General features: G+C 35.0%; 1 long non-coding RNA gene and 1 pseudogene across 1 annotated transcript in view; both read right to left on the reverse strand.

Moving 5' to 3' along the window:
• Positions 1-633: 633 nt before the first annotated feature.
• LOC143686256 (unconventional myosin-Ib pseudogene) lies at positions 634-4,278 on the reverse strand (annotated as a pseudogene).
• Positions 4,279-12,755: 8,477 nt separating this feature from the next.
• LOC143688660 (uncharacterized) overlaps positions 12,756-14,968 on the reverse strand; it is a 35,625-nt gene continuing 33,412 nt past the window's right edge. The window contains exon 4 of the long non-coding RNA XR_013178211.1: positions 12,756-12,792. This is a non-coding gene — a long non-coding RNA (uncharacterized LOC143688660). The remainder of the gene's footprint in view (positions 12,793-14,968) is intronic.

Below are 14,968 nucleotides of genomic sequence, written 5' to 3' on the forward strand. Positions count from 1 at the left end.
TTTAAAATATCTACTCAAATTTGGGTGAAAACAGGTATCTGCATACATTAGCATATGTAGGATAAAAGCTGATGTCAACCAGAAACAGGAAAATATAATCATACTGGACTGCTTCTGTCACTTTTTTCTAAAATATGAATTATTCTGTTCTCTACTGTTAAAAGCAATTATAAAAGATCTGAACAAATTAAAAGTCACATTCAGATGTCAGTTTTCTTACTTCAAACAGAAATCACACTTAGGGGCAGTTAGCCCATCATATATTTCTAACCCTTCCTAGGACCAGCCCCTCTTGAAGTATGTATTGTTAGTGATCATACTGCAAATTTCCTAACAATGCTGTCTGTCATTAACAGTTAATGTTTTGATCTCAACATTTTCAAACCCTCTCAGCCCTAAACTAACCCAGCACAAGTCAGGCAGAATGTAACGGCCTTAAAAACAAAAGAAGTTTTCTAGGTAAGTTTTCATACCATCTAACACAGTGCCTACCACAGAGTAAGCATTCATTAAATATTTGATGAGTGAATGAACTGTTTTTTAAGACTATTTCCTAAAATTAGATATATTAATGATTTATGAGTAATATGTTGATTTATGACAGACAGAACTAATGTGATGGCTAAACAAAGAGCAGAACTGGCAGGGCACAAACACTTAGTTTCTACAATCCTGCCCCTGGACAAAACATGAGTGTACCTTAAGGGTTAAAGCAACTACAATAATAAAAATTGATTAGTCAAATAGTTTTATTTTGCCAAAAGACTCTAACAGTATTAGCCATTGTGAATTCCCAAATATACAATGAATCCCAAGCAAAACAAAACTCAAATTGTACTATTACAAAGAAACGGTCCTTGAAAGCAGAGAGAACGTGCCAGTTAAGGGACAACTTCAAGGAGATAATTCTTTTTTCATTTGCAAGTTGGGATACTCCCAATTGTTCTAGTTACCCTGAAAGAACTTCACTAATACTTTGTTCTTTCTGAACTGTACCAGGAACTTATCAGAAATTTCAATATTGAGCTTTTGTGTGTTTGGTTGAGAGTTGTATGATAGAGCTTGGTGGCCATTTCAATCAGCTATTCCTTGCTGAAGAGAAAGTCTCATTTACTAGCTGCTTCTGAGCCTTCTTTGAGGTGGATGGCAAAGAAACCATTGGTTTGTAAGCTCATCAATACCTTCGTCACATCTACCAGAGAAATTTCTGACTTGATCTGTTCAGACTTTTGATCAGCAAGTAGGAGATTATTATTTGTTGAGTGGAAAATTCGGGATGTAGTCTTCCCGTTAGCATGATTAATTTGTTCACAACTTGAACAATAATAATGTTTTCTTCAATGGAATCTTATACTTTGGGAGCTCATTGATTTCCAGGTAAGGCCCTTGGGATGGCTGCACAAAACTGGTTGGATATAAAGACTTCTTGTCTTTGAAGTGTTCGCTGGCTTCTAGTTTTTCTTCATAAATAAGTTTCTGCTGATTTGTGAACTGTTCCTCGTGTATTTTATACCTCCACAAGTGAAAAATCCTTTTTATCACCTTGTGAGTAGAATCTAACAATAGGTAAGGTCTTGAGGGCCAATTCTTTTCTAATGGAAATAAGGAAGGAATCTTGTTTTTCATTTCTAAGAACTATTGTTATGCAATTCTCTGAAGTGTAAACTCACCAATTTTCTTTCCAGCATGGGATCTGAAGAATTTTCTGTACTCTCTACACACCTTCCGTCCAGTCCAGTAAGCCCAAATGACATCAACTGTATGTTTACATCTGGCTACCTCCTTCAATCATATCAATTTCCTCTGAGCCTTAGATCCAAGCCAGTAAGCTCAAATAGCTGCAATAGCATGCCTAGCCTCTTCCTTCAGGCATCTGAGTTTCTTCTGTGCCTAGGTACCATGCCAGTAGGCTACAATGTTAGTTACTGCTTCCTCACAATGCTTTTGGTGCTTCAGTACCCATAGGATTTTTCGAGCCTTCCAACCTCAGATATAAGACTGAACTACCAAGGCTCTTTATCATTTGATATCACTTTTGTTGTACGTATCTATTATACCAGGCAGCAATCACATTTTGGCTTTTTTTCATTAGTGGGAAGCATTGTAGTGTGTCCACCCTGATATATCTTCTGAATTAGAGTAGCTAAGTCCTTTACCCATTGCTTCCTCAGGTCTTCCAGTTTGAATAATGTTCTTGGGTTTCAGATGAATATCTTTGATTTATCAAAGGCTTATTCTTCCACAGGGATCTCTAATTCACTAAACAGAGCTCCCACAGCAGATCTTGCTGGTGCTTCCCAATGAGGCCACGTTTGTTTACAAAGCATTTTGTATCTCTCTAGGCAAGCTTCATAAGCCTTCCTGAAGGTATAGCCTGCCCTCTTCACTTGAACATTGTCTAGAAGACCCAGGTACAGGAACTGATAGTAAACTAGAGTCTCATTGTAGATGTGCACAGCATTTATCATTTTACCAAATGATAAATAAAAATTACATACCTAGTACTGTTGGGATTCCTGTTCTGTAGGTTTTTCATCAGAGTGGCCACAGAAGCCATCAACAGGGACCCAGCTGTGGGAGGCCTTTTCAGGTTGATCTTAGTAGGGTTCTCCTTGGGGAACAAAGACTTGAGGGACTGGCTGGCCTTCCATATGGCCTGGACAGGTCATCGTAGAGAGAAGGTCATTGTTCTTGTTAACAAATCCTTCCTTCCACCTGGTATAACACCTTGCCAGCCTAATACTGAATCCTGAAACAGCTGTGAGGCAAAGATGTGCTGCTGAGGAATCTAGAGCACTTGCTCATCCTGCTCTCAGAGTGCTGGTGGGTGGCATAGACTTGGTTCAGCTTTTCTAAGATGGTTTCAGTGACGACTATGCCAGGCCTCAGATACTCTTCATCCAGCATGCCCAGGATTCCATTTGTATTATTTTCTGTTAAGTCACAATGATAGTATTACTGAAGTAGTGCATGTGAGTCCATTCTATGTCCTTCTGTATATAATTGTCTTGCTCTCCTTTAAGAATAAGTTCAATGAAGATTTGTTGCAGCTCTTCATAACAATAATCAATAGTAAACAGCTCACAGCTGTTGTCCTCAACAATTTCAAAGCCACAAATGTCCAAAACACCCATGACCTTCTTTCTTACTTTCGTTTGGATTTGATGCTTTCATTGATTCAATTTATCAGCCTTGCAATCAACCTGCTGTAGAGACTTTTAGCTAGAGCATCACAGGCATTTTAATCCTGAGCCATGTTCCGTGTAGTTGAAATTTCTCCCACTTGGCCTCAACTGTCTGGAAATGGAATGTTCACTTCAGAACTGCCTGATCAATGCCCATCAATTCAAAAAGATTTCTTTTAACTAATTTTTATCTTTGATTTTTGCTTTCATCTAAACGATTCACTCAAAAGTTAGCCTTGAACTCAGTGATCCATAATTTCAACACAGTTGCCACCACCTCCAAGACAGACTCAACTTCATAATCCAGAAAGCTGGCAATCAACATGGCATTCATAAATGGTTCTGAAATTTGCAACATCATCCATTCCATTAATCTTGGTGGCACCCAGATTCAAGTAGTTTTATTTGCTGGCATCTCGCTTGACTTTAAGCTTATTATGAAGTGCTTCTGAGGCACCAGAGAGTAGCTGGTAGAGCACATGAAAGTTTCTTTCACCTCTTGGCTGCTTAACAACGCGAGATTTCTCTAAAAGACAGTTGCTTATCATGCCGTCCAGTGGGTTTCCTTTAAAGTTAAACTCAATTTCCATATATTGGCCAGATTTAGAGGAGCTGTCATTTCTTACAATTTTGGCATTTCCAAAAGCTTCCAGGATGGGATTGGAATGTAATAGCTGTTCTTTGACTTGATTAACTTCTGCTCCTTTTCCACAAACAGCCACAATGTAGGACATAACAAACTTACTGGCCTCTGTTTTTCCTGCTCTGCTTTCTCCAGTAATGAGAATACATTGGTCTTTTTTATCTCAAAAGAATCTGTATACTTCATCTGACAGGGCAAAGATGTGAGGACTCAGTTTATAAAAATTTCTGTTCCTGTACTCTTCTACTTTCTCTAGTGAATTAATGGAAATGACCAGTATGGGTTAACAGATATAAACATACTTCCAATGTATGTACGTACTTCACTATGGTCAAAACGTTTCTTGAAGTTATCAATGAAAGTTTCCTCATTGAAAGGTTCTAAAAGAAGCACATCGCCAACTCCAATCATGTTGTCCAAAAGGGACGTTTCCGCCTCCATTTTGGCCATAGTTTCCTATGATCATTAACAGATTGAAAATCAAGTCAGAAAAACTTCCTGAAAACTCCCGGACAGCAATCTAATTCCTACAAAGAGGTCCATGCAAAAAGCAAGAAAGAGGTGACCAGGAGTGGGGTAGAAATTTCACAAGGTAGAGATCAGATCCTCAGCCTCTCACTAACAGGCTCTCCCTCATCTGGGAAGGAGAATGAGTACAAGTGAGGCAGCCGAGCCCAGGACCCAGATAAGGAGAAACTGGGAAGCATTTCAACCACTTCTCCCAGCTCTGGTCTAGCCAATGACACCTACCTCTCTGGTCATTCTTTACTTGGTTTCACATACTTTCACTCTGTGTTCACACATCTTAGAGATGAGCAAAGACCCTACAGGACTCTTAGATGGTTTTCTGAAGGCTATGTAACATCCTCTTCTCTGGAACTCTGCCCCTCAACTTCCAGACACCTCAGCTACCTTAAACTTATATCTCTCTTTCTTCCCTTTGGGATCCATTTGCCTGTACCATTAAATGAATTGTGACTACAAGAAAAAGCCAGAGCAATTTCAGGGCCCATTTCACTTGTTTCCTGTCTCTCAAAGATCCAAGTTCTGTGCCACCTCTTGTCTTATGTCTAAAAATCGCTGTTCATGTGTTTTGTCCCATTCATATGTTTTGTCCAGTTTTCTAGTTATTCAGAGCAACCTGGAAAATATTCCCTATGTTACTCTACTCCTAAACCCTGGAAATATTTTGGTGAAAACCCTTTGGAGAAGATTTTAAAGGCAATCGGCACAGCAAAAATCAAAACTGAAAATTCTAAGTAGACAAGTATTAATAAATGTATCAATATTCATTATGGCTATTATACTACAATAATTTTATGTTTAGGTTTTGTATGTGCATTTTAAATATAGGGGATCATGTTTAATGATCCATATACAGAAAATATTTATGTCCACTTTGTAGAATTTGGGCTATAATTTAACATTTTATATTATTATAATGGTTTAAATAATAGTTACAATATATTTAAGAGGATTTCACGCTTCACTTTCTTAGCCCACTGACAGTTTGCAAAGTGGGCTGAGGTACTTCTCTGATAAATCTAATGTTCATAATCTTGCTCTAAATCAAAATTCAAAGCATACATAATAAAGTTGGTGTGATATGTATGATTAATTCTCAATAATATATTTTCCCCATATATTTCTTAAATTTTTAGCATATGCTAAGTTGCCTGTTTGTACATTCTAGCAGTTGAATAAACAGATCAATATGTGACAGAATATAAATGGAAAACCAGAAATGTTATTTCCAAAAACATGAATTACATAGATTATTTTGTAAGACCAGCACATATATACTATAGCAATGCTTTATTTTAATAAAATTGTTCTTAGTTAATATAATGCAATTAAATATATTGGTTGCAGTATGATTTTCACAGGATTTGTCATGTAAAAAATTTTGGGAATAACTGATGAATTTGGTGTTAATTCCATACATCAAAATTAGAACTTCTGAATTTAATAGGATTCTAATGAGGAAAAATGTGATCTTTTTATAACAATTCAGTTTATGAAAAAGTTTATAGAAATATATGGTGTTGAAGATAGGAACTGTTATGTTTTAATGCTTTACTTTACCTGTTTTTACTTAACAAAAGGTGAAAGTTTATTACATTTAAGAAAAAACATTTTGATATTTTTCAGCTTCTCCTAAAACAAATTTGACCCTTTGTTAAAATTCAATTATGAGAATTAACTCAAAGCCCAAGGGGAATAAAATATCACTGCTATAAAAGGGAAAATAAATCTTCATTCATGGTAAAAACAAAAATTGAAGATGAAATGTGAATTAGAGATAGGAAAGAGAGAAACAGTAACACTCTATTCTTCCTTTCCACCTAAGACTAAGTTTAGGAAAGGAATGGCTTCCATCTAGGTTCCAAGTCACTCTTGGGAAAAAGGTGAGTCTAGGAAAGGAAAAAAAAAAAATAGGGAGGGGGATGGAGATTTCTCTTCTCAAAATGGTATGGTAGGAAAACTAGATTTGCTTAGAATCTGCAGAATGACTGAGCAAGAAAGATTTAAAATTAATAATTATTTTGGGCATATACCCACTTGGCACATTGCTGTTTGCTTATATTTCAGGAGTGTAAATTTGTCGCCCCCAGATTAAAAAATGCACTCCTTGCAGAAAAGTAGTATGTCGTATTCTATTTTGCACCAAGAACTAAATAAGGAGCAGAACTGCAAATACATCTGCTCTTCTTTTCATTACATTTATTTACTCCTGAATTTTGATCTTCCAGAGATCCTTGTCTTTCTCTTATCTAATACCTGTAGGTAAAAATGATCAAGAGACCTTGAACAGGCCTTATGAGTCAGATCCTTAAGAGAAAAGCTTAGTGAAAAGGTTGGAACCTTGTGCTCTAGCAGAAATGTATTTGTTTCTTTTCACCCTTCAGGGCTGCATATGGGGGCGGTAATGACAACTGCTAGATTGCTTTGCCCTGACAACAGTGAATCAAGATTCACCCAGTCGTTGTTGTTCTGGCCAGGAGCTGTGCCTTTATAATCCAGCTTTTTGAATGACCCTTAAAAGCAAGGACAAAGCTGACTACATTTTCTGAGAAGATTAAAAATGAAATCTGTTATCGGTAAGAGCAGTCAATACCACGTAGCTTCCCTGTTTCATCAAATGGTTAACAGTTGAGCTTTATTACAGATACGATTAAGACCACCTGCTGCTCTACCTTGTACCATTTGACTGCTACCACTAATAACACTGAATTTGGATGTGGGAATTACCAAAAGTTTCCTTTTGTTCAAAATAAACAGTTCCTACCCTTATATTTTCAAAGGCTAACTTTTAAAAGCATTTCCTTCGAAAAGCCTACCTGATTTATCTGTCTACCCTGGAAGCACCTTTATCTCCCCATGTATTTCTTGAGACCTGTCAATTGACAATTGATAATTATTAGTACAATCAATGACAGATGACAGTTATTAATACAATGTACATTATATTAGCAAGCTTGTACATTTAACCACTTGACAATTATTAATACAATGCCTTCAGAAGGATTTCAGCCTTCTTCCCACAGGGGTACTGAGTGTACACTCATTCATACAACTTATATTTCTTGAGCGTCTCTTGTGTGTCACCGTGTACTTTGAAATTTATTGCTTTGTTTTGTATATATGTTATATTTCACAATAAAAAATGTTAAAAAAAAAAAAAAGACAAAAAGGCATCGGAGAACTTCTGAAACAGTGGGGATTATAGGAACCAAGAACTGAAAACACCTGAGCTGGTGATCTGTAGCTTCTTTATCCTGAAGGCATTTGCTGACTCTGTGCTGGACAAAAGGCTGATAATTAGGACTTTGTCCCAGCAGCAAGATCAAACTCTGGGGAAAAGGAAAATAGCAACACTTTTGGGAGTCTTCTAAGGCTACAGAGACTAACCCAGAGACTAAGAGGAATCAAAACATACAGCCTCATTCGTGCAAAATTGTGAGGACATATGTTTGGGGGCAGGAATCAGCCTTAAGCAAACAGGACTAGAATGTCAAAACCCACCAGAGTGAGGGACCATTGAATACACTGCAGAGCCATTTGAAAGCCCTGAAGAGACACAACCTGAGAATCACAGAATGGACCAGAAGTAGACTAGGACTTTCCAAACCTTCGACCCAGGCTTTACTCATCTCAGTCCCTACTTGGATTAAGATAATCAGCTAAGCTTTACTTGACGTGTAAACAAGAAGTTTTTCATATCACCAGAGCCTTTAGAATTCTATATGCTGAAATCCTAAACAAATTACCCCAAACCAACAACAAAAAAAATAGACAAAATGGATGGATTTACAGGCAATCTAAATACTGATCTTAGCAGGCAGCAATATGTAGAATAAAATAATATTTACTAGAGTAAATAAAATAGAAGAAATATGGAAAAAATAAAGAGAATTCATCAGAATATTGTAATAAAAGGGAATTAAATGACAATTTTAAAGCTAAAATATGTGCTTAATAGCATATTAAAACAATAATGTTAAAGAAGTTTCCAGAATTGATGAAGGATATCAATCCCATATTCATGAACCTCTGTAAACCTCAGCGGAACAAGAACAAAGAAATTCCAACTGGAAAAATCAAAATACAGTCACTGAGTAGATATAAAAAGAGAGAGACAGAGGACAGGCCATGGTGGCTCAGCGGCAAGAACGTTTGCCTGCCATGCCAGAGGACCCAGGTTCAGTTCCTAGTACCTGCCCATGTTAAAAAAAAAAAAGAGAGAGAGAGACAGAAAGCAACACAGAAAGCAGGACAGAGATAGAGTGAGAGAGAGGACAAACCTTAAAAGTAGCAAGAAAAAAAAAAGATATCTTATTTTCAAAGAATTCACAATAAGACTGAGGTTTGATTTCTCAATAGAAATATGGACACCAGAACCCAATGGGAATTCATGTTTCAAGTGCTGAAAGAAAAATCGACAACTAAGAATTCTAAATACAGCAAAAATCTTCAAAAATAGAAGTGAAATAAAGGTGTTTTTTAGACAAATAAGAAAAAAGAAGACTTTTGCAAAAAAAAAAAGTAGTGAAACTTGGATAAGAAAAGGAAATGATGGTTTTGATAAAAAAAATTTAGCAAATTAAAATCTGTCAGTAAAATAAAGATAAAATAATTGCTACTTTACAAGGGACATATCTTAAAAATATCTGAAAGTAAAAGGATGGAAAATATGTGCCATGCTAATATTAATCAAAAGATAGCCAGTGTTTATATTAATATCAAAACATACTTTACAGCAGAAAGCATTTCTAGAAAACAAAGGAATGCCCTGCAGCAATAAAAGTACTAATCCACCAGGAAGTTATAATAGCTCCAAATGGATATGCACTCAATAACACCATGTGAAAAGGCATAGATTTACATCCAAAAATAGGATAATTAAATTAAATTAAGGTAGAAAACTAATAGAGAGAAACTACCAGTCTGGATGGACAAGTAGGACCCAATTACCTTGTGTCTAATATATTAGACATGCAAAAATAAATGTTACATATTTTAAATATTAAAAAAAAGGTTAAAGGTGAAAAAAATACAATGTAATAGGTGGAATAAGGTATGCCATGAGAAGTCTACTGTAAGAAACCAGGATAAATTCTAAGCATATCTGGTAAAATATATGTCGAAACAGAGAATGCTAACAGAGATAGAGAGATATTTCATAGTGTCAAAAGGCTCAATTCATTAATAAAACAAAAATCTTAAATTTATATGTATTCAATAGCAGAGATTGAACATACCTGCAAAACTGATTGTTCACAAAAAGAAATAGTTACCTACAATCATGATTAGAGATTTCAACACTCCTCTCCCAGTACAGAACAGATAAAATATCCATATGGATACAAAAGACATGAAAACATTATCAAGGAACTGGACCTCTTTGCTATTGATAGAACACTCTCAGCAACCACAGTGAATGTGTACATAAAACACTCACAAATAAACCATTTTCTGGGGAAAGAAAACAAGTCAAAATAAGCTCTAAAATACTGAAATAATGAAGTTATGTACTTCGAACACAATGGAATTCAAATGGAAATCAATAACAAATATAGCTTCAAAATCCCTAACCATCTGCAGATTGAACCACACACTTCTAAATAATCCATACATCAAAGAAGTTATAAGGAAGTTTAGAAAATATTTTGATTGCACAGAACATTCTAATTTGTGGAATGATGCTAAAGCAACATTTAGTATAAAATTTTGAGCTTTATATTAGAAAAGAAAGTAGTCCATAAATATTGTAAACTTCTTTAAAAATCTAGAAAAAGGATCACATTAAACCCAAAGTAAATAGAAAGAAGAAAATAATAAGAGCAAAAATCAATGGAAAAAAAAAATAGACAAGCCAGAGAGAAAACCATGAATCCAAAAGTCGTTTGAGTGGAAAGAACAAAAAAGCAGCCCTAAATTATGATTTTGGTGAAATATTAAATTTAGAATAAGCTAAGGTAGCCTGGTAGGGAAAGGAAGGAAACTGACATCATTTTGGGAGTATGCTTTTCCTTATTACCAAATATTTTACAAGCTGGGATGGGGGTACCTGACACTTGTTTGGATTGCTATTAAAAATAATCTGGAGACTGACGATAAGAGCATAAAACAATATGATAGAAATAGGGTCTTCTAAGTAGTGCTAAAAGCTTAGCATTTTTTTTAAAAAAGCTTAGCATTCTAACCTGTAATATTTAAAAGGAAGTTTGACTAGATAGTTTGTTTCTTTCAGTCTCTATTTTTTGATGATTACATGTGTGTAAACTAGAGATGAATTGATATATGAAGAATTCGAGTACAATAGAATGTATATAACTTATGCTTAATAATAAGTTGAGGAGCAAGTGATTGCCTATAGCCTCAACCTGGTTACTTCAACTGCTTCAGTTTCAAGTTAGGTTAAGGGTTCTATTTGGTTCCTTGTGAACTCAACTGCTAAATTTTCTAGATAAAGTAATATCTTCAACCCTACTCTCACCTCCACCCCCAAACTATCTTATTTCCCTCCTTCATGCAACATTCAATTTCCACTTCCTCCTTTCTTCTTGATTTTCAATTACAGTTGGTCCCATTTATTTTGCTGGAATGGGGGTATCTAGAGCTCTCTTTGCTGATTTTCTGCTCCTTCTCCCCTTCTCTCTCTCCCTTCTTTCCTCTGCACAATCAAATATGAAAATTTAAAAAGGAGCAACGATGGGTGCATGGATAGTTCAGTGGTAGAATACTCGCCTTCCATGTGGGAGACCCGAGTTTGACTCCTGGGCCATGCACCCCCTTCTCCCCCCCCAAAAAAGGAGCAATGATAACTATATGATCAGTCTGATATATATGATCATATAGTCTGATATATATGATCATATAGTCTATATCATCATAACTATATGACTGATATCAGACATATCAGTCACTTTTGATCAGTCATCCAATTGGTTATACTTAACAATGACTTTTTTTTAAAGCTTTAAAATGAATGCCTTTATAATGTTTAAAATGTTAAAGATTTTCCTTTGTGATATTACCTATGGCTTCTCAGTTTAGAAAGATACTAGCTTTTAGAGTGTTGGAAAACATTCAATATTATTCTCATGAAACATTATCACTTAGTGTCATGAAGTATTCAAAGTTTTCTCATTTTCAAAAGCTGCACATTGAACACTCTTGTGAAGTACTCATAAGCAGAACTAACATAAATTGATAAATATCGTTATTAAATGTGGAAAAGATACCAAAACTAGGGGTATCATTTAAAAAACATACTCCTTTGGATAAAAATAGGTACATGTCACAGAGTTGATGATATACTTATGAAACTAGTTCTAAATCAAAAGTTTTGTGTGCTGTTATTTTTTAAAACTCACAATTTTAACTATTGTGGTTGAAATGTATTTCATATTTGAATCAATTTTCCATCATATTTTTACTCCTTTAAGAATTTCTTAAAGATTATATACTTTGTATTCTTCTATATCAACTTTAGCAATGCTCTTCTTCATTTTATTAGGAATCCTTATAGCACTTTGTGTAAAATTTAATTAAATTTAAAATTTGCTTTCAGGAACAGTCCGAACATTGCAGCATCCTTCCATTCCCAGGATAATAGTTTCTTGATCATGGTCTGGCATAAGGGTTGGTTGAAGCAATATGGTGTGAAACAAATTAGTCACAATGAAAATTTCATAAAAGTAAAACTGGCCCCCAAGTAGACATACTTCATCACTCCTGTGTTAAGAAGCTATTTTCACTGGTGCCAGTGTTTGATACTAGGTCAATTTCAGTCAATTATGTAACAAAATGGCACCAGTTCAACACAAAGTTATACAATATTTAGCATGTTTTAGGTTAAGATGATTAAAAATATCAAAACCTTGATTATCATCAGTGATTCAAATTCTTCACCTCTGGCCACATATATGATATACAATCGACACATGGCACACATATTGCTAATTGCTAAGTTATACTTTCAAATTGTTTGGAAATTAGTGTCAAATTCGTGGAAATATTTCTAAATGAGAAGATCATTCAGTAAAATGAACTGAATTACAAATAATTTAAAAATCTTAAATCCTGTAATCACAGAATTTTAGATGTTTTGTTTTCATAGATTTTAATCTATGATATGAGCAAAAGAAAGACCCATCACACAACCTATTCAGAATCTTCCTCTTTTAATGTTTGTTCGATATATATTTTTCCAAATCTTTTCCCTGCCCACACATGCATATAAAATATTGAGTTTTTAAAATTTTACAAAGACAGCATGAATACCATACATACAATATGGCCTACTTTCAGGAATTTTTGTGCAAATTTCTCCAAAGTCCTTATTAATGTTTATATATGACTCTCATATAAATTGTACTTGATTGTACCATCATCATTTTTCTAGACTTTCTTCTTTAACTGGACATTTGGGTCATTTCCAACTTTCCATGCTATAAACTGCAGAAAGCAAAAAAAAAAAAATGTTAAAAATTAATTATAAACAAGAATGAAATACACTTTGAACTGAAAAACCAAAACCAAAACAAATGAAATCTCCCAACATAAAACTAAAGGGATGGTGCAGAAATAAAGATGCAAAACAATTTGGAAATATTTCCCCAGTGCACAGAATTACCAATACTAGTTACTGGAAATATTCGCTTTCAAACACTTGATTTTTTTTTTTTATTAATTAAAAAAAAATTAACTAACACAACATTTAGAAATCATTCCATTCTACATATGCAATCAGTAATTCTTAATATCATCACATAGATGTATGATTATCATTTCTTAGTACATTTGCATCGATTTAGAAAAAGAAATAGCAAGACAACAGAAAAAGAAATAAAATGATAATATAGAGAAAAAAATAAAAATAAAAATACAAAAAATATATATAAAAAAACAGAACAAACAAACAAACAAAAAACTAGCTCAGATGCAGCTTCATTCAGTGTTTTAACATAATTACATTGCAATTAGGTAGTATTGTGCTGTCCATTTTTGAGTTTTTGTATCTAGTCCTTTGCACAGTCTGTATCCCTTCAGCTCCAATTACCCTTTATCTTACCCTATTTCTAACTCCTGATGGTCTCTGTTACCAATGACATATTCCAAGTTTATTCTCTAATGTCGGTTCACATCAGTGGGACCATACAGTATTTGTCCTTTAGTTTTTGGCTAGTCTCACTCAGCGTAATGTTCTCTAGGTCCATCCATGTTATTACATGCTTCATAAGTTTATTCTGTCTTAGAGCAGCATAATATTCCATCGTATGTATATACCACAGTTTGTTTAGCCACTCATCTGTTGATGGACATTTTGGCTGTTTCCATCTCTTTGCAATTGTAAATAATGCTGCTATAAACATTGGTGTGCAAATGTCCGTCTGTGTCTTTGCCCTTAAGTCCTTTGAGTAGATACCTAGCAATGGTATTGCTGGGTCGTATGGCAATTCTATATTCAGCTTTTTGAGGAACCGCCAAACTGCCTTCCACAGTGGTTGCACCATTTGAGATTCCCACCAACAGTGGATAAGTGTGCCTCTTTCACCGCATCCTCTCCAGCACTTGTCATTTTCTGTTTTGTTGATAATGGCCATTTTGGTGGGTATGAGATGATATCTCATTGTGGTTTTGATTTGCATTTCTCTAATGGCCAGGGACATTGAGCATCTCTTCATGTGCCTCTTGGCCATCCGTATTTCCTCTTCTGAGAGGTGTCTGTTCAAGTCTTTTTCCCATTTTGTAATTGGGTTGGCTGTCTTTTTGTTGTTGAGTTGAAAAATCTCTTTATATATTCTGGATACTAGACCTTTATCTGATACGTTGTTTCCAAATATTGTCTCCCATTGTGTAGGCTGTCTTTCTACTTTCTTGATGAAGTTCTTTGATGCACAAAAGTGTTTAATTTTGAGGAGCTCCCATTTATTTATCTCTTTCTTCAGTGCTCTTGCTTTAGGTTTAAGGTCCATAAAACCGCCTCCGATTGTAAGTTTCATAAGATATTCCCCTACATTTTCCTCTAACTGTTTTATGGTCTTAGACCTAATGTTTAGATCTTTGATCCATTTTGAGTTAACTTTTGTATAGGGTGTGAGATACGGGTCCTCTTTCATTCTTTTGCATATGGATATCCAGTTCTCTAGGCACCATTTATTGAAGAGACTGTTCTGTCCCAGGTGAATTGGCTTGACTGCCTTATCAAAGATCAAATGTCCATAGATGAGAGGGTCTATATCTGAGCACTCTATTCGATTCCATTGGTGGATATATCTATCTTTATGCCAGTACCATGCTGTTTTGACCACTGTGGCTTCATAATATGCCTTAAAGTCTGGCAGCGTGAGACCTCCAGCTTGTTTTTTTTTTCCTCAAGATACTTTTAGCAATTCAGGGCACCCTGCCCTTCCAGATAAATTTGCTTATTGATTTTTCTATTTCCGAAAGATAAGTTGTTGGGATTTTGATTGGTATTGCATTGAATCTGTAAATCAATTTAGGTAAGATTGGCATCTTAACTATATTTAGTCTTCCAATCCATGAACATGGCATGCCATTCCATCTATTTAGTTCTTCTGTGATTTCTTTTAACAGTTTTTTGTAGTTTTCTTTGTATAGGTCTTTCGTC

The sequence above is a fragment of the Tamandua tetradactyla genome, chromosome 6, assembly GCF_023851605.1.
Source record: "Tamandua tetradactyla isolate mTamTet1 chromosome 6, mTamTet1.pri, whole genome shotgun sequence".
Classification (NCBI taxonomy): domain Eukaryota; kingdom Metazoa; phylum Chordata; class Mammalia; order Pilosa; family Myrmecophagidae; genus Tamandua; species Tamandua tetradactyla.